The 19,428-nt window shown below is 54.2% G+C and overlaps 1 protein-coding gene and 1 long non-coding RNA gene across 2 annotated transcripts in view; both read right to left on the reverse strand.

The window, feature by feature from the left end:
- LOC142279874 (uncharacterized) overlaps window positions 1–17,036 on the reverse strand; it is a 41,332-nt gene extending 24,296 nt beyond the window's left edge. The window contains exon 1 of the long non-coding RNA XR_012742289.1: window positions 16,761–17,036. This is a non-coding gene — a long non-coding RNA (uncharacterized LOC142279874). The remainder of the gene's footprint in view (window positions 1–16,760) is intronic.
- Window positions 1–19,428, reverse strand: part of LOC142279871 (uncharacterized) — a 153,098-nt gene that overhangs the window by 62,859 nt on the left and 70,811 nt on the right. The window lies entirely within an intron of this gene.

Consider the following 19,428-nt stretch of genomic DNA (forward strand, 5'->3'; position numbering starts at 1 on the left):
CACCGGTATGAAAAGGACTTACGTTTGTTAGATCTGGTGAGAGCACTCAGACTCTACATTTCCCGACACGGCGCCCATGCGCCGTTCCGATGCACTTTTTGTCCTTGTCGCTGGTCCGCGCAAGGGGTTGCAGGCTTCTAAAGCCACCCTGGCTCGATGGATCAAAGAACCAATTCTAGAGGCCTACCGTTCTGCGGGGCTTCCGGTTTATTCAGGGCTAAAAGCCCACTCAACCAGAGCCGTGGGTGCGTCCTGGGCATTACGACACCAGGCTTCGGCTCAACAAGTGTACCAGGCAGCTACCTGGTCCAGTCTGCACACTTTCACCAAGCATTATCAGGTGCATACCTATGCTTCGGCGGATGCCAGCTTAGGTAGAAGAGTCCTGCAGGCGGCAGTGACACCCCCGTAGGGGAGGGCTGTTTTGCAGCCCTAACATGAGGTATTTCTTTACCCACCCAGGGACAGCTTTTGGACGTCCCAATCGTCTGGGTCTCCCAATAGAGCGCTGAAGAAGAAGGGAATTTTGTTACTTACCGTAAATTCCTTTTCTTCTAGCTCTTATTGGGAGACCCAGCACCCGCCCTGTTGTCCTTCGGGATGTTTTTGTTGTTTGCGGGTACACATGTTGTTCATGTTGAACGGTTTTTCAGTTCTCCGATGTTACTCGGAGTTAATTTGTTTAAACCAGTTATTGGCTTTCCTCCTTCTTGCTTTGGCACTAAAACTGGAGAACCCGTGATACCACGGGGGGGTATAGCCAGAAGGGGAGGGGCCTTGCACTTTTTAGTGTAGTGCTTTGTGTGGCCTCCGGAGGCAGTAGCTATACCCCAATCGTCTGGGTCTCCCAATAAGAGCTAGAAGAAAAGGAATTTACGGTAAGTAACAAAATTCCCTTCTTTAGTGTAATACTTTGTGTGGCCTCCGGAGGCAGTAGCTATACACCCAATCGTCTGGGTCTCCCAATTGGAGCTAGAAGAAAAGGAATTTACGGTAAGTAACAAAATTCCCTTCTTTTGCCATAGATAATGGTAAAACTCCGCAGGGACCAACCTGCGGAAAAACAGCATGCGGATTTCGTTGCGGTTTTGGTGCGTTTTTTAGCGCAGGTGCGGGATTCTTTCAAGGGGACCGGATTTTCCCTAAGGCTATGTGCGCACTAGACCGTTTTTCCTGCGGATTTACCCGCGGATTTGCCCCGGAAATTTCTTGAGAAATGTCTGCAATCTTTGTGCAGACATTTCCCATGAAATTCAATGAGAAAAAAAAATAGTTGTGCGCACTGTGCGGATTTTTCTCAAGAAAATTTCTTGAGAAAATTTTCTCGAGAAACTTTCTTGAGAAAATGTGCATGTCCATAAATTTCCGCAGGTACCTGCGGTATTCCGGGGGTATTCCGCAGGTAGCAATGATGTGCGGTATACCACCGGAATAGCCGCGATTTACCTGCGGTAATGCCCATCGCTGCCTGCGGTTTTGCAGGAAGCGATGTCATTATGCCAGGAAGAGGAGCAGAGTAAACACACGTCACACTCCCTGGACGCCGCACAGAAGCACTTCCGTGCGACCTCCAGGTGCCCGTGCAGTGTGTGTCCTGCTCCGGCCTCGCGGCTGCCTGCACTGCAGTGTCAGTGTCTGCCCGCAGTCAGCAGCCTGTCACGCGGCAGCGCAGGCAGACACTGACATCCTGCAGTGCTGGGAGCCGCGGGGATGACGATCGCTGCTGTCAGGAGGTGAGATCATTACCTGCTGTGACGATCTCCTGCCTCCTGACGTCACCGCGGTCACTGCTGTCTATGCCCGTCTCGCGAGCGGCCCGAGACTGTCACTAGCGGTGACGTCACGGGCTCTCGCGATAAGTCAGTGACAGCGCTGACGTCAGCAGTACAGGAGATGATCACAGAAGGTAATGATCTCATCTATGCTCCTGATGGCAGCGCTCGTCATCCCCTGCAGTGACCTGAGCTGACCTATTGATGTTAGCTCAGGTCACTGCATTGCTCTCCCAGCCAATGGGGAACATTCTGTTTCTTCGGCGCTCCATTGGGAGACCCAGACGATTGGGTGTATAGCTACTGCCTCCGGAGGCCACACAAAGCATTACACTAAAAAGTGTAAGGCCCCTCCCCTTCTGGCTATACACCCCCCGTGGGATCACGGGCTGCTCAGTTTTCAAGCTTTGTGCGAAGGAGGTCAGACATCCACGCATAGCTCCACTGTTTAGTCAGCAGTAGCTGCTGACTATATCGGATGGAAGAAAAGAGGGCCCATGCTAAAGGGCCCCCAGCATGCTCCCTTCTCACCCCACTCTTGTTGGCGGTGTTTGTTAAGGTTGAGGTACCCATTGCGGGTACGGAGGCTGGAGCCCACATGCTGTTTTCCTTCCCCATCCCCCTGAGGGCTCTGGTGAAGTGGGATCTTACCGGCCTCCAGGCTCTGAGGCCGGGCTCCATCCACAGACCCGGAGATCCTGCTGGATACGGAGCTGGGTACCGTCAGGGACAAGGCCCTGCAACATTCAGGTACTCTGTGTCCCCGTACAGACAGGCACAGACACACTCCAGCGTTGCTGGGTGTTCTAGTGCGCCGGGGACGGTAGCGCTACGTGCTTGGGTTATACTCACTGCAGCTTAGCTGAGTGAGTTTATGTGTGGGGAACTACCGCGCCGGCCGCCCCCGGAGACTGCGGCGCGGCTGAGACTTGTGGTGCGCCGGGGACTTCGCGCCGACCGTGCTTTTACGACGGCAGCGCTTATAAATCTAGTCCCCGGCTTCTGCGGCCTAGTTACGTTTCGTTCCCGCCCCCAGCCCTGTCAGTCAGGGAAGGGGAGAGACGCTGTACAATAGTCAGCGCCGAGGGCTGGAGTCTTATTTACATACTCCAGCCCTCTCACTGGGCACAGTGGGACGCCAGTTTCCCGCTCTTTGTCTGCAGCACGCCCACGGCCCGCCCCTCTTCACAGGACGCCGGCAGCCATTCCTGCACGCAGTCTGAGCTGGAGAACGGACATAGCCCTGGGAGACCCAGACAGGGGATTCTGGCGACCACACACCCGCTGTTAAGCGGGCGGTAAGCAGCACCTAGGTGCTGACCCCACTAGTGCCACAGTGTTGTTTTGTGTACTTTTGTCTGTACCTATATATTGCACTGTACGGTCGCTTCTTGGCTTATACCCCTATATTGCTCTGAGGAGACAACAGCATGTCATCCGCAAAAAGCAAGGGTGCCAAGGCACAGGCTTTATATGCTGCCTGTACCGCATGTGGGGCTGATCTACCGGCAGGTTCCACTGACCCCCATTGTGTGCAATGTTCGGTCCCTGTGCCACTTCGTCAGCCGGAGTCTATGCTAGTAGTGGCCCAGGCAGAGACGCCTGTGAACCCTGCCCCGGTGACGGGGACAGAGTTTCCAGTTTTTGCTGATAAGATGTCTGTGACTATGACAAAAATTCTAGAAACTTTGCAGTCCAGGCCGGTCACTCAGACCATGGGCACTGCTGATTCAATGTTCCCCGGTCCCCCTCAGTTGGAACTAATCCGTGCTCCAAGGGGGTCCCAGGCATCACAGGCTGAAGGCTCTGACTCGGACGACAGTCCCAGGCAGCCTAAGCGAGCTCGCTGGGAGAGACCCTCGGCGTCATCACGCTGGTCAGGGTCTCAGCGAGAGGATTCTCTGTATGATGAGACAGAGCTAGGTGATCAGGAGTCTAATCCTGAGACTGCTCTCAACCTGGATACCCCTGATGGTGACGCCATGGTGAATGATCTTATAGCGGCCATCAATAGACTGCTGGATATTTCTCCTCCAGCGGAGGAAGCAGCAGCACAGCAGGAGAAATTCCATTTCAGGTATCCCAAACGTAAATTGAGTACTTTTCTGGACCACGCTGACTTCAGAGAAGCAGTCCAGAAACACCATGCTTATCCAGATAAGCGTTTCTCCAAACGTCTTAAGGATACACGTTATCCCTTTCCCCCTGACGTGGTCAAACGCTGGACCCAGTGTCCAAAGGTGGACCCCCCAATCTCCAGGCTTGCGGCTAGATCCATAGTTGCAGTGGAAGATGGGGCTTCACTTAAAGATGCCAATGACAGACAGATGGACCTTTGGTTGAAATCTGTCTATGAAACTATCGGCGCGTCGTTCGCTCCAGCATTCGCAGCCGTGTGGGCACTCCAAGCTATTTCAGCTGGTCTGGCGCAGGTGGACTCTGTCATACGTCCATCAGTGCCGCAAGTGGCGTCCTTGACCTCGCAAATGTCTGCGTTTGCGACTTACGCTATCAATGCGGTCTTGGACTCTACCAGCCGTACGTCAATGGCGTCCGCCAACTCTGTGGTTTTACGCAGAGCCTTATGGTTAAAGGAATGGAAAGCAGATTCTGCTTCCAAAAAATGCTTAACCAGTTTGCCATTATCTCAAGACAGACTGTTTGGTGAGCAATTGGCTGAAATCATTAAACAGTCCAAGGGTAAGGACTCTTCCTTACCCCAGCCCAGATCAAGCAAACCTCAACAGTGGAGGGGACAGTCGAGGTTTCGGTCCTTTCGAGGTTCGGGCAGGGCCCAATTCTCCTCGTCCAAAAGGACTCAGAAGGAGCAGAGGAGCTCAGATTCCTGGCGGACTCACTCACGCCCAAAGAAAGCAGCCGGAGGAACCGCTTCCAAGCCGGCTGCCTCATGACTTTCGGCCTCCTCTCTCCGCATCCTCGGTCGGTGGCAGGCTCTCCCGCTTTTGCGGCATTTGGCTGCCACAGGTCAAAGACCGGTGGGTAACAGACATTTTGTCTCACGGGTACCGGATAGAGTTCAGTTCTCGTCCTCCGCCTCGGTTCTTCAGAACTTCCCCACATCCCGACCGAGCCGATGCTCTTCTGCAGGCGGTGTGCTCTCTAAGGGCAGAAGGAGTGGTGATTCCTGTTCCTCTTCAGGAACGAGGTCAAGGTTTTTACTCCAATCTGTTTGTGGTGCCAAAAAAGGACGGCTCCTTCCGTCCTGTTCTGGACCTAAAACTGCTCAACAAGCACGTGAAAACCAGGCGGTTCCGGATGGAATCTCTCCGCTCCGTCATTGCCTCAATGTCTCAAGGAGATTTCCTAGCATCAATAGACATCAAGGATGCTTATCTCCACGTGCCGATTGCTCCAGAGCACCAGCGTTTTCTACGCTTCGTTATAGGAGACGAACACCTTCAGTTCGTAGCCCTGCCATTTGGTCTGGCGACAGCCCCACGGGTTTTCACCAAGGTCATGGCAGCAGTGGTAGCAGTCTTGCACTCTCAGGGACACTCGGTGATCCCTTACTTGGACGATCTACTTGTCAAGGCACCCTCTCAAGAGGCATGCCAACACAGCCTGAACGTTGCGCTGGAGACTCTCCAGACTTTCGGGTGGATCATCAACTTTTCAAAGTCAAATCTGTCACCGACCCAATCACTAACATATCTTGGCATGGAGTTTCATACTCTCTCAGCGATAGTGAAGCTTCCGATGGACAAGCAGCGTTCACTACAGACAGGGGTGCACTCTCTCCTTCAAGGCCAGTCGCACCCCTTAAGACGCCTCATGCACTTCCTGGGGAAGATGGTGGCAGCAATGGAGGCAGTCCCGTTTGCGCAGTTTCATCTGCGCCCACTTCAATGGGACATTCTCCGCCAATGGGACGGGAAGTCGACGTCCTTAGACAGGAAAGTCTCCCTTTCCCAGACGGCCAAGGACTCTCTTCAATGGTGGCTTCTTCCCACCTCATTATCACAAGGAAGGTCCTTCCTACCCCCATCCTGGGCGGTGGTCACGACAGACGCGAGTCTGTCAGGGTGGGGAGCAGTTTTTCTCCACCACAGGGCTCAGGGTACGTGGACTCAGCAGGAGTCCACCCTTCAGATCAATGTTCTGGAAATCAGGGCAGTGTATCTTGCCCTACAAGCCTTCCAGCAGTGGCTGGAAGGAAGGCAGATCCGAATTCAGTCGGACAACTCCACAGCGGTGGCATACATCAACCACCAAGGCGGGACACGCAGTCGGCAAGCCTTCCAGGAAGTCCGGCGGATTCTGATGTGGGTGGAAGCCACGGCCTCCACCATATCCGCAGTTCACATCCCCGGCGTAGAAAACTGGGAAGCGGACTTCCTCAGTCGCCAGGGCATGGACGCAGGGGAATGGTCCCTTCACCCGGACGTGTTTCAGGAAATATGTCGCCGCTGGGGAAGGCCGGACGTCGACCTAATGGCGTCCCGGCACAACAACAAGGTCCCAACTTTCATGGCACGGTCTCGCGATCACAGAGCTCTGGCGGCAGACGCCTTAGTGCAAGATTGGTCGCAGTTCCAGCTGCCCTATGTGTTTCCCCCTCTGGCACTCTTGCCCAGAGTGCTACGCAAGATCAGGTCCGATTGCCACCGCGTCCTGCTCGTCGCCCCAGACTGGCCGAGGAGGTCGTGGTATCCGGATCTGTGGCATCTCACGGTCGGCCAACCGTGGGCGCTACCAGACCGGCCAGACTTACTGTCACAAGGGCCGTTTTTCCATCTGAATTCTACGGCCCTGAACCTGACTGTGTGGCCATTGAGTCCTGGATACTAGCATCTTCAGGATTATCTCAAGGGGTCGTGGCCACCATGAGACAGGCTAGGAAGCCCACGTCTGCTAAGATCTTCCACAGAACGTGGAAGATTTTCTTATCCTGGTGCTCGGCACAGGGAGTGTCCCCCTGGCCATTTGCATTGCCTACTTTTCTTTCCTTCCTGCAATCTGGTTTGGAAAAGGGCTTATCGCTCGGCTCCCTTAAAGGGCAAGTCTCAGCGCTATCGGTATTTCTTCAGCGCTCTATTGGGAGACCCAGACGATTGGGGTATAGCTACTGCCTCCGGAGGCCACACAAAGCACTACACTAAAAAGTGCAAGGCCCCTCCCCTTCTGGCTATACCCCCCGTGGTATCACGGGTTCTCCAGTTTTCAAGCTTTGTGCGAAGGAGGTCAGACATCCATGCATAGCTCCACAGATTTTAGTCAGCAGTAGCTGCTGACTATTTCGGATGGAAGAAAAGAGGGCCCATATAGGGCCCCCAGCATGCTCCCTTCTCACCCGTTGATGGTGTTGTAAGGTTGAGGTACCTATTGCTGGTACGGAGGCTGGAGCCCACATGCTGCTTTCCTTCCACATCCCCCTGGGGGGCTCTGAGGAAGTGGGATCCTGCCGGCCTCATAGCTCTGACGCCGGGCTCCATCCACAGACCCATTTGAACCTGCTGGATACGGAGCTGGAGTACCGTTCAGGGACATGGCCCTGCACCATTACAGGTACTCTGTGTCCCCGTACACACAGGCACAGCACACTCCAGACTTGCTGGGTGTGCTAGTGCGCCGGGGACAGTAAAGGGTTACAGTCACTGCAGCTTTGCTGAGTGACTTTGTGTATTGGGAACTACCACGCCGGACGCTCTGGGAGCGGCGGCGCGGCTGGGACTTGTAGTTCGCCGGGGACTGGGCGCCGACCGCGCTTTTACGGCGGCGGCGCTTATAAATCCAGTCCCCGGCTTCTGCGGCCTAGTGCCGCTTCGTTCCCGCCCCCTCCCTGTCACTCAGGGAAGGGGACAGGCGCTGAGCAATCAGCAGCGCCGAGGGCTGGAGCCTTTTTACATGCTCCAGCCCTCTCACTGCACACTGTCGGACGCCGGATTCCCGCTCTGACTTGGGGCACGCCCACGGCCCGCCCCTCCTCACACGAGCTGGGGAAGACGCCGGCAGCCATTACTGCAGTCCGAGCTCGGACTTTCGGCAACCAGGCAGGACGGTGGCGACCATACACCCGCTTATAGGCGGGCGGTAAGCGGCACACATAGTGCTGACCCCAAGATATACTGCAGTGTGTACATGTGTATTTTAACTGCATAGGTCGCTATATGCCCGCTTGGAGAGCGACACATCAGCAGCAGGAAAGCAGGTGTGCTAAGGCACAGGCTTTCTAGGCTGCTTGTATTGCACGTACTGAAGTGTTCATTTGTGTTTATGCTTGTATGCTATACACTGCACTGTACAGTCGCTAGTCTTAGCTATATTCTCCTGGAATGGCTAGACTACAGCAGCAGAAAACCAAGGGTGCTGGGGCACAGGTTTTTTTCTATGCTGCTTGTATTGCATGGGCTGCAGTGTGCATTTGTACTTGTGCTTGTATGCTATACATTGCACTGTATGGTCACTCTTCTGGGCTATATTCCCCTAGATGACTAGTCTACAGCAGCAGAAGAGCAGAGGTGCCAGGGCACAGGCTTCTATGCTGCTTGTATTGCTTGTGCTGCAGTGTTCATTTGTACTTTATGCTTGTATGCTATACATTGCACTGTACGGTCACCAATCTTGGCTATATACTTCTAGATGGCTAGTCGGCAGCGGCAAAAAAGCAACACAGATTTTCAGTGCTGTTTTTACTACATGGGATGCTGTTCATGACACCGTCCCATTGTGTGCATGCTCCCCTGTAGCACTTCGTCTGCCGGGGTCTCTAGCACTTCGTCTGCCGGGGTCTCTACTAGTCGTGGCCAAAGAAACCACCTGTCATCCCTGTCCAAGGACAGGGACGGAGTTGCAGTTTCGACAGATATATTGTCATAAGATAGAGACTTGCAGTCCAGACAGGCCATGGGCAATCTTCCTGACCAACCTCATTTGGAACGGGGGGGTCCCAGGAGGACTCTCTGTATGATAAGGCGGCTCTCCAGGACTTTGATCCTGACATCGCTATCAATCCGGATACACCGGATGGTAACGCCATACGGAATGATCCTATAGCGTCCATCAATGGAAGGTTGGATCTTTCTCCCTCAGCTCCCCCAGTGGAGGAGTCAGCTTCACAGCAGGAGAAGTCCCTTTTCAGTATCTCAAACGGATATTGAGTATTTTTCTGGCCACGCTGACTTCAGAGAAGCAGTCCAGAAACACCACGCTTACCAGATAAGCGTCTTCTCCAAACGTTTTTTAAGATACATGTTATCCCTTTTCCCCTGACGTGGTCAAGCGCTGGACCCAGGGTCCAAAGGTGGATTCTCCAATCTCCAGGCTTGCGTCTAGAGCCATAGTTGCACTGGAGATGGGGCTTCACTTAAAGATGCCATTCACAGACAGATGGACTCTGGTTGAAATCTGTCTAGGAGGCTATCGGCGTGTCGGTTGCTCCGGCATTCACAGCCGTATAGGCAACCTAACCTTTTCAGCTGTTCTTGCGCAGCTGGCCTTGAGCACATGTACATCTGTACCGCAGAGGCGTCCGTAACTCCGCAATGTCTGCACTGCGACTTACCCTATTAATGCTGTCCTAAAAGTACAGTCGAGGTTTCGGTCCTTCCCAAGCTCGGGCAGGTCCCAATTGTCCTCGTGCAAAAGGGCTACAAAACCTCAGACGGGCTCAGATTCCGGCCGGGCTCAATCACGCCCAAGGAAGGCAGCCGGAGGAACCGCTACCAAGGCGGTCTCCTCATGACTCTCAGCTCTCTCTCTCTCTCCGCATCCGCGGTTGATAGCAGACTCCCCCGCCTTTGGCGACATTTAGCTGCCACAGGTCACAGACCGGTGGGTGACGGACATTGTGCTCACGTGCACAGGACAGTGTTCTGTTCTCGTCCTCCGACTCCATTCTTCAGAACGGCCCCACCTCCCCACCGAGCAGATGCCCTGCTGCAGGCGGTGGACGCTCTAAGAGCAGAAGGAGTGGTGATCCCTGTCCCCCCTCAGGAACGAGGGCGAGGGTTTGTACTCCAATCTCTTTGTGGCTCCAAAAAAGGACGGCTCCTTCCGTCCTGTTCTGGACCTAAAACTGCTCAATAAGCATGCGAACGCCAGGCGGTTCCGGATGGAATCCCTCCGATCCGTCATTACCTCAATGTCTCGAGGAGACTTCCTTGCCTCAACAGACATCAAAGATGCCTATCTCCACGTGCCAATTGCTACGGAGCACCAACGTTTTCTACGTTTTGTGATAGGAGACGACCATCTTCAGTTCGTAGCTTTGCCATTCGGTCTGGCGACAGCCCCACGGGTGTTCACCAAGGTCATGGCAGCAGTGGTAGCAGTCTTGCACTCTCAGGGACACCCGGTGATCCCTTACTTGGACGACCTACTCGTCAAAGCACCCTCCCTCGAGGCATGACAACGCAGCCTGAATGTTACGCTGGAGACTCTCCAGACTTTCGGGTGGATCATCAATTTGGCAAGGTCAAATCGGTCACCGACTCAATCACTAACGTATCTCGGCATGGAGTTCACACTCTATCAGCGATAGTGAAGCTTCCGCTGAACAAGCAGCGTTCACTGCAAACAGAGGTGCAGTCTCTCCTTCAAGGCCAGTCGCACCCCTTAAGGCGCCTCATGCACTTCCTAGGGAAGATGGTGGCAGCCATGGAGGCAGTTCCCTTTGCGCAGTTTCATCTGCGCCAACTGCAAGGGGACATTCTCCGCCAATGGGACGGGCAGTCAACCTCCCTGGACAGGAAAGTCTCCCTTTCCCAGACGGCCAAGGACTCTCTGCAATGGTGGCTTATTCCCACCTCATTGTCACAGTGAAGATCCTTCCTACCCCCATCCTGGGCAGTGGTCACGACAGATACGAGTCTGTCAGGGTGGGGAGCAGTTTGTCTCCGCCACAGGGCTCAGGGGACGTGGACTCAGCAGGAGTCCACCCTTCAGATCAATGTTCTGGAAATCGGGGCAGGGTATCTTACCCTACTAGCTTTCCAGCAGTGGCTAGAAAGAGAGCAGATCCGAATCCAGTCGGACAACTCCACAGCGGTGGCATACATCAACCACCAAGGAGGGACGCGCAGTCGGCAAGCCTTCCAGGAAGTCCGGCGAATCCTCATGTGGGTGGAGGACACAGCATCCACCATATCCGCAGTTCACATCCCGGGCGTAGAAAACTGGGAAGCAGACTTCCTCAGTCGCCAGGGTATGGACGCAGGGGAATGGTCCCTTCACCCGGACGTGTTTCAGGAAATCTGTCGCCGCTGGGGGGTGCCGGACGTCGACCTAATGGCGTCTCGGCACAACAACAAGGTCCCGGCATTTATGGCACGATCGCGCGATCACAGAGCTCTGGCGGCAGACGCCTTAGTGCAAGATTGGTCGCAGTTCCGGCTCACATATGTGTTTCCACCTCTGGAACTCTTGCCCAGAGTACTGCGCAAAAAATCAGATCCGATTGCAGCCGCGTCATACTCGTCGCCCCAGACTGGCCGAGGAGATCGTGGTACCCGGATCTGTGGCATCTCACGGTCGGCCGACCGTGGTCACTACCAGGCTGGCCAGACTTACTGTCCCAAGGGCCGTTTTTCCATCGGAATTCTGCGGCCCTGAACCTGACTGTGTGGCCATTGAGTCCTGGATCCTAGCGTCTTCAGGATTATCCCAAGGGGTCGTTGCCACCATGAAACAGGCTAGGAAGTCCACCTCTGCTAAGATCTACCACAGAACGTGGAAGATTTTCTTAACTTGGTGCTCGGCTCAGGGAGTGTCTCCCTGGCCATTTGCATTGCCTACTTTTCTTTCCTTCCTGCAATCGGGGTTAGAAAAGGGCTTGTCGCTCGGCTTCCTTGAGGGGGAAGTCTCGGCACTATCCGTGTTTTTTCAGAAGCGTCTAGCACGTCTTTCTAAGGTGCGCACGTTCCTACAGGGGGTCTGTCATATCGTACCCCCGTACAAGCGGCCGTTAGATCCATGGGATCTCAACAGGGTATTAGTTGCTCTCCAGAAGCCGCCTTTCGAGCCTCTGAAGGAAGTTTCCTTTCTCGCCTGTCACAGAAGGTGGCGTTTCTCGTTGCGATCACATCGCTTCGGCGAGTGTCTGAGCTGGCAGCTCTGTCATCCAAGGCTCCCTTCCTGGTGTTCCACCAGGACAAGGTAGTGCTGCGCCCCATTCCGGAGTTTCTCCCTAAGGTCGTATCCTCATTTCATCTTAGTCAGGATATATCCTTGCCTTCCTTTTGTCCTCATCCGGTTCACCGGTATGAAAAGGACTTACGTTTGTTAGATCTGGTGAGAGCACTCAGACTCTACATTTCCCGCACGGCGCCCATGCGCCGTTCCGATGCACTTTTTGTCCTTGTCGCTGGTCCGCGCAAGGGGTTGCAGGCTTCTAAAGCCACCCTGGCTCGATGGATCAAAGAACCAATTCTAGAGGCCTACCGTTCTGCGGGGCTTCCGGTTCCTTCAGGGCTAAAAGCCCACTCAACCAGAGCCGTGGGTGCGTCCTGGGCATTACGACACCAGGCTTCGGCTCAACAAGTGTACCAGGCAGCTACCTGGTCCAGTCTGCACACTTTCACCAAGCATTATCAGGTGCATACCTATGCTTCGGCGGATGCCAGCTTAGGTAGAAGAGTCCTGCAGGCGGCAGTGACACCCCCGTAGGGGAGGGCTGTTTTGCAGCCCTAACATGAGGTATTTCTTTACCCACCCAGGGACAGCTTTTGGACGTCCCAATCGTCTGGGTCTCCCAATAGAGCGCTGAAGAAGAAGGGAATTTTGTTACTTACCGTAAATTCCTTTTCTTCTAGCTCTTATTGGGAGACCCAGCACCCGCCCTGTTGTCCTTCGGGATGTTTTTGTTGTTTGCGGGTACACATGTTGTTCATGTTGAACGGTTTTTCAGTTCTCCGATGTTACTCGGAGTTAATTTGTTTAAACCAGTTATTGGCTTTCCTCCTTCTTGCTTTGGCACTAAAACTGGAGAACCCGTGATACCACGGGGGGTATAGCCAGAAGGGGAGGGGCCTTGCACTTTTTAGTGTAGTGCTTTGTGTGGCCTCCGGAGGCAGTAGCTATACCCCAATCGTCTGGGTCTCCCAATAAGAGCTAGAAGAAAAGGAATTTACGGTAAGTAACAAAATTCCCTTCTTTTTCAAAAGCGTCTAGCACGACTTCCTCAGGTACGCACGTTCCTGCAGGGGGTTTGTCACATCGTCCCTCCGTACAAACGGCCGTTAGATCCATGGGATCTGAACAGGGTACTAGTTGCTCTCCAGAAGCCGCCCTTCGAGCCTCTGAGGGATGTTTCACTTTCTCGACTCTCACAGAAAGTGGCCTTTCTGGTAGCGGTCACGTCTCTTCGGAGGGTATCCGAGCTGGCAGCGCTGTCATCCAAAGCTCCCTTCCTGGTTTTTCACCAGGACAAGGTAGTGCTGCGCCCGATTCAGGAGTTTCTCCCTAAGGTGGTATCCTCTTTTCATCTCAATCAGGATATCTCCTTACCTTCTTTTTGTCCTCATCCAGTTCATCGGTATGAAAAGGATTTGCATTTGTTGGATCTCGTGAGCGCACTCAGAATCTACATTTCCCGCACGGCGCCCCTGCGCCGCTCGGATGCACTCTTTGTCCTTGTCGCTGGTAAGCGCAAAGGATCGCAGGCTTCCAAATCCACCCTGGCTCGATGGATCAAGGAACCAATTCTTGAAGCCTACCGTTCTGCTGGGCTTCCGGTTCCATCAGGGCTGAAGGCCCATTCTACCAAAGCCGTGGGTGCGTCCTGGGCATTACGACACCAGGCTACGGCTCAACAGGTGTGCCAGGCAGCTACCTGGTCGAGTCTGCACACTTTCACCAAACATTATCAGGTGCATACCTACGCTTCGGCGGACGCCAGCCTAGGTAGAAGAGTCCTGCAGGCGGCGGTTGCCTCCTCGTAGGGGAGGGCTGTTTTGCAGCTCTAACTTGAGGTATTAATTTACCCACCCAGGGACTGCTTTTGGACGTCCCAATCGTCTGGGTCTCCCAATGGAGCGCCGAAGAAGAAGGGAATTTTGTTACTTACCGTAAATTCCTTTTCTTCTAGCTCCAATTGGGAGACCCAGCACCCGCCCTGTTTCCTTCGGGATTTTTGTTTTTTTCGGGTACACATGTTGTTCATGTTGAACGGTTTCAGTTCTCCGATGTTACTTCGGATTGAATTTGTTTAAACCAGTTATTGGCTTTCCTCCTTCTTGCTTTAGCACTAAAACTGAGCAGCCCGTGATCCCACGGGGGGTGTATAGCCAGAAGGGGAGGGGCCTTACACTTTTTAGTGTAATGCTTTGTGTGGCCTCCGGAGGCAGTAGCTATACACCCAATCGTCTGGGTCTCCCAATTGGAGCTAGAAGAAAAGGAATTTACGGTAAGTAACAAAATTCCCTTCTTTTCATTGACTGGGACAGCGACTATGGTATGGATCGCCGTGCCCCCCCCCCCCCCCTTATTGGATTACGCCGGACGTGGAATTGATTGTGCTCTTTTCAATAAATTGGTTAAAGAGGGAATGTTTTGGGGAGTGTTTTTTCAAATAAAACTTTTCTTCGGCGCTCCATTGGGAGACCCAGACGATTGGGTGTATAGCTACTGCCTCCGGAGGCCACACAAAGCATTACACTAAAAAGTGTAAGGCCCCTCCCCTTCTGGCTATACACCCCCAGTGGGATCACTGGCTCACCAGTTTTCTGCTTTGTGCGAAGGAGGTCAGACATCCACGCATAGCTCCACTGTTTAGTCAGCAGCAGCTGCTGACTATGTCGGATGGAAGAAAAGTGGGCCCATATGGGGTCCCCAGCATGCTCCCTTCTCACCCCACTTGCGGTTTGTAAGGTTGAGGTACCCATTGCGGGTACGGAGGCTGGAGCCCACATGCTGTTTTCCTTCCCCATCCCCCCTCAGGGCTCTGGGTGAAGTGGGATCTTACAGGTCTCCAGGCACTGAGACCGGGCTCCATCCACAGACCCAGAGAACCTGCTGGATATGGAGCTGAGTATCGTCAGGGACAGGCCCTGCTACATTAAGGTACTCTGTGTCCCCGGGCAAGCGCGCACACACACACCAGCATTGCTGGGAGTGTTAGTGCGCCGGGGGCAACAGCGCAGAGCGCTCGTGCTATTAGTCACTACAGCTTTGCTGAGTGACTTTATGTATTGGGAACTGCCGCGCCGGCCGTTGCTGGGTGTTTTTTACACTGTGGCGCGGCTGGGACTTGTGGTGCGCCGGGGACTTCCGCGCTGGCCGTGCACATGGACGGCCGCGCTTATTACTCGAGTCCCCGGCTTTGCGGCCTAGTTTTCGTTTCGTTCCCGCCTCCAGCCCTGCCAGTCAGGGGAGAGGCGGGACGCTGTACAGACAGTCAGCGCCGAGGGCTGGAGTCTGCTTTGCATTCTCCAGCCCCCTTCACTGGACACAGTGGGACGCCAGTTTCCCGCTCTTGTCTGGGGCACGCCCACGGCCCGCCCCTCGTCACACGAGCTGGAGAAGGACGCCGGCAGCCATTCCTGCACGCCGTCCGAGCTGGGGAACGGAGACATGCTCTGGGCAACCAACACAGGGCTCTGGCGACCACACACCCGCGTTATAGGCGGGCGGTAAGCAGCACCTGAAGTGCTGACCCCACTACCTACCGAAGTGTCCATTTGTATTTTATGCCTGTATGCTATACACTGCACTGTAGGTCGCTATCTTTGGCTATATGACCTTCTAGATGGCGAGATAACAGCAGCAAAAACGCAAGGGTGCTAAGGCACAGGCTTTATAGGCTGCTTGTATTGCATGTGCTGAAGTGTTCATTTGTATATATGCTTGTATGCTATACATTGCACTGTACGGTCGCTACTCTGGGCTATATTCTCCTAGATGGCTGGACAACAGCAGCAAAAAAGCAAGGGTGCCAAGGCACAGGCTTTCTATGCTGCTTGTATTGCATGTGCTGAAGTGTTTATGCTTGTATGTTGTACATTGCATAGATGACTAGAATACAGCAGCAAAAAAGCAACACAGGCTTTCTATGCTGCTTTTCCTGCAGATACTGTTCCACCGGCAGGTTCCACTGACCCCCATTGTGTGCAATGCTCCCCTGTAGCACTTGGTCAGCCGGGGTCTCTACTAGAAGTGGCCAAAGAAACCACCTGTGAACCCTGTCCAGGGACAGGGACGGAGATTGTCATGGGATGGAGACTTTGCACTCCAGACAGGCCATGGGCAATCTTGATTAATGCTCCCTGGCCACCCTCATTTGGAACGTACTCAGTACTCCGGGGGGGTCCCAGGCATTCCAGGGTGAAGGCTCTGACACGGACGGCAGTCCCAGACAGCCTAAGCTAGCTCGCTGGGTACGACACTCGGCTTCATCACTGGTCGAGGTCCCAGCAGGACGACTCTCTGTATGATGAGGCAGACGTAGCTGATCAGGGCTTTGGTCCTGACACCGCTCTCAATCCGGATACACCGGATGGGGACGCCATAGTGAATGATCTTATAGCGTCCATCAATGGAATGTTGCATATTTCTCCCTCAGCTCCCCCAGTGGAGGAGTCAGCTTCACAGCAGGAGAAATCCTTTTTCAGTACTCATGCGTAGATTGAGTACTTTTTCTGACCACGCTGACTTCAGAGACGCAGTTCAGAAACACCACGCTTACCAGATAAACGTTTTCTCCAAACGTTTTAAGGATGCACGTTATCCCTTTACCCTGATGTGGTACAGCCCTGGACCCAGGGTCCAAAGGTGGATCCCCCAATCTCCAGGCTTGCGGCTAGATCCATAGTTGCAGGGGAGATGGGAATTCACTTAAAGATGCCATTAACAGACAGATAGACCTCGGGTTGAAATCTGTCTGTGAAGCTATCAGCGTGTCGGTTGCTCCGGCATTCGCAGCCGTATGGGCACCCTAACCTATTTCAGCTGGTCTTGCGCAGCTGGTCTTGAGCACATGTACATCTGTGCCGCAGGTGGTGTCCTTAACCTCGCAATGTCTGCATTGCGACTTACCCTAGTAATGCTGTCCTGGGGGGACAGTCGAGGTTGGTCCTTCCCAGGCTCGGGCAAGTCCCAATTGTACTCGTCTAAAAGGGCTCAAAAGGCTCAGAGGGGCTCAGATTCCGGCCGGGCTCATTCACGCCCAAAGAAGGCAGCAGGAGGAACCGCTGCCAAGGCGATCTCCTCATGTATTTCAGCTCTCTCTCCCCGCATCCGCGGTTGGTGGCAGAATCTCCCGCTTCTGGGTACATTTAGCTGCCACAGGTCACAGACCGGTGGGTGAGAGACATTGTGTCTCACGTGTACAGGATAGAGCTCTGTTCTCGTCCTCCGGCTCGATTCTTCAGCTTCCCCCACCCCCCCCCACCGAGCCGATGCTCTTCTGCAGGCAGAAGGAGTGGTAATCCCTGTTCCTCTTCAGGAACAAGACACGGTTTTTTCCTCCAATCTTATTGGGGTGCCAAAAAAGGGTGGCTTTTTCCGTTCCGTTCTGGACCTAAAACTGCTCGCCAAGCACGTGAAGGCCAGGCGGTTCCGGATGTAACCCTCCGCTCCGTCATTGCCTCAATGTCTCAAGGAGATTTTCCTAGCATCAATAGACATCAGGATGCTTATCCCCGCGTGCCGATTGCTCCAGAGCACCAGCGTTTGCTACGTTTCGTTATTGAAGACGAGCATCTTCAGGGCGTAGCCCTGCCCTTCGGTCTGGCGACAGCCCTACGGGTTTTCACCAAGTTCAGGGCAGCAGTGGGAGCAGTCCTGCACTCTCAGGGTCACTCTGTGATCCTTACTGGACGATCCACTTGTCAAGGCACCCTCTCAAGAGGCATGCCGACACAGCCTGAACGTGGCGCTGGAGACTCTCCAGAGTTTCGGGTGGATCATCAACTTTTCAAGGTTACATCGGGCACCGACCCAATCGCTGACATATCTGGGCATGGAGTTTCACACTCCCTCAGCGATAGTGAAGCTTCCGCTGGACAAGCAGCGTTCACTACAGACGGGGGTGCAGTCTCTCCTTCAAGGCCAGTCACACCCCTTAAGACGCCTCATGCAGAGGCAGTCACCTTCGCGCAGTTTCACTGCGTCCACTTCAATGGGACATGCTTTGCCAATGGGTTGGGGAGTCGACGTCCCTGGAAAGGAACGTTTCCCTTCTCAGACGGTCAAGGACTCTCTCCAGAGGAGTCCATCCTTCAGATCAATTTTCTGGAAATCTGGGCAGTGCATCTTGCCCTGCAAGCCTTCCAGCAGTGGCTGGAAGGAAAACAGATCCGAATTCAGTCGGACAATTCCACAGCGGTGGCAGACATCGCCCACCAAGGCGGAACACGCATCGCCAAGCCTACCAGGCAATCCGGCGGATTCTGATGTGGGTGGGGGACAGAGCATCCACCATATCCGCAGTTCACATCCCGGGCGTAGAAAATTGGGAAGCAGACTTCCTCAGTCGCCTAGGCATGGACGCAGGGGAAGGGCCTCTGCACCCAGTATGGTGTCAGGAAATCTGTAGCCGCTGGAGGATGCCGGACGTCGACCTACTGGTGTCTCGGCACAACAACAAGGTCCCGATTTTCATGGCGCGGTCTCACGAGCAAAGAGCTCTGGCGGCAGGCGCCCTAGTTCAGGATTGGTCGCAGTTCCAGCTACCCTATGTGTTTCCTACTCTGGCACTGTTGCCCAGAGTGCTACGCAAGCTCAGCCCCGCTTGCCGCCGCGCCATCCTCGTCGTCTCAGACTGACCGAGGAGGTCGTGGTCCCGGATCTGTGGCATCTCACGGTCGGCCAACCGTGGGCACTCTCAGACCGGCCAGACTTACTGTCCCAAGGGCCGTTTTTTCCACTGAATTCTACGGCCCTGATCCGGACTGTGTGGCCATCGAGTCCGAGATCCTAGCGTCTTCAGGATTATCTCAAGACGTCATTGCCGCCATGAGACGGGCTAGGAAGCCGACGTCTGCCAAAATCTCCCACAAGACGTGGAAGTTATTCTTATCTTGGTGCTCTGCTTAGGGAGTGTCTCCCTGGCCATTTGCATTGTCTCCTTTTTCCCCCCTTCCTGCATCTGGATTGGGAAAAGGTTTGTCGCTCGACTCCCTTAAAGGACAAGTCGCAGCGCTGTCGGTATTCTTTCAGAAGCGCCTAGTACGACTTCCTCAGGTACGCACGTTCCTGCAGGGGGATTATCACATTGTCCCTCCGTACAAGAGGCCGCCAGACCCATGGGATCTGCACAGGGTATTAATTGCTCTCTAGGAGCCGCCCTTCGAGCCTCTGAGGGTTGTTTTCACTTTCTCGACTTTCACAGAAAGTGGCCTTTCTGGTAGCGGTCACGTCTCTTCGGAGAGTGTCAGAACTAGCAGCGCGGTCATCCAGAGCTCCCTTCCTGGTGTTCACCAAGATAAGGTAGTGCTGCGTCCGATCCCAGAGTTTCTCCCTAAGGTGGTATCCCCTTTTTATCACAATCAGGATATCTCCTTACCTTCCTTTTCTCCATTTCATCGATATGTAATGGCTTTGCATTGTTGGATCTGGTGTAGAGCACCCAGAATCTACATTCCCGCACGGCGCTCCTGCGCCGCTCGGATGCACTCTTTGTCCTTGTCACTGGTCAGCGCAAGGGATCGCAGGCTGCAACATCCACCCTGGCTCAATGGATCAAGGAACCAATCCTTGAAGC

This window comes from Anomaloglossus baeobatrachus, unplaced genomic scaffold, assembly GCF_048569485.1.
Source record: "Anomaloglossus baeobatrachus isolate aAnoBae1 unplaced genomic scaffold, aAnoBae1.hap1 Scaffold_442, whole genome shotgun sequence".
Lineage (NCBI taxonomy): Eukaryota > Metazoa > Chordata > Amphibia > Anura > Aromobatidae > Anomaloglossus > Anomaloglossus baeobatrachus.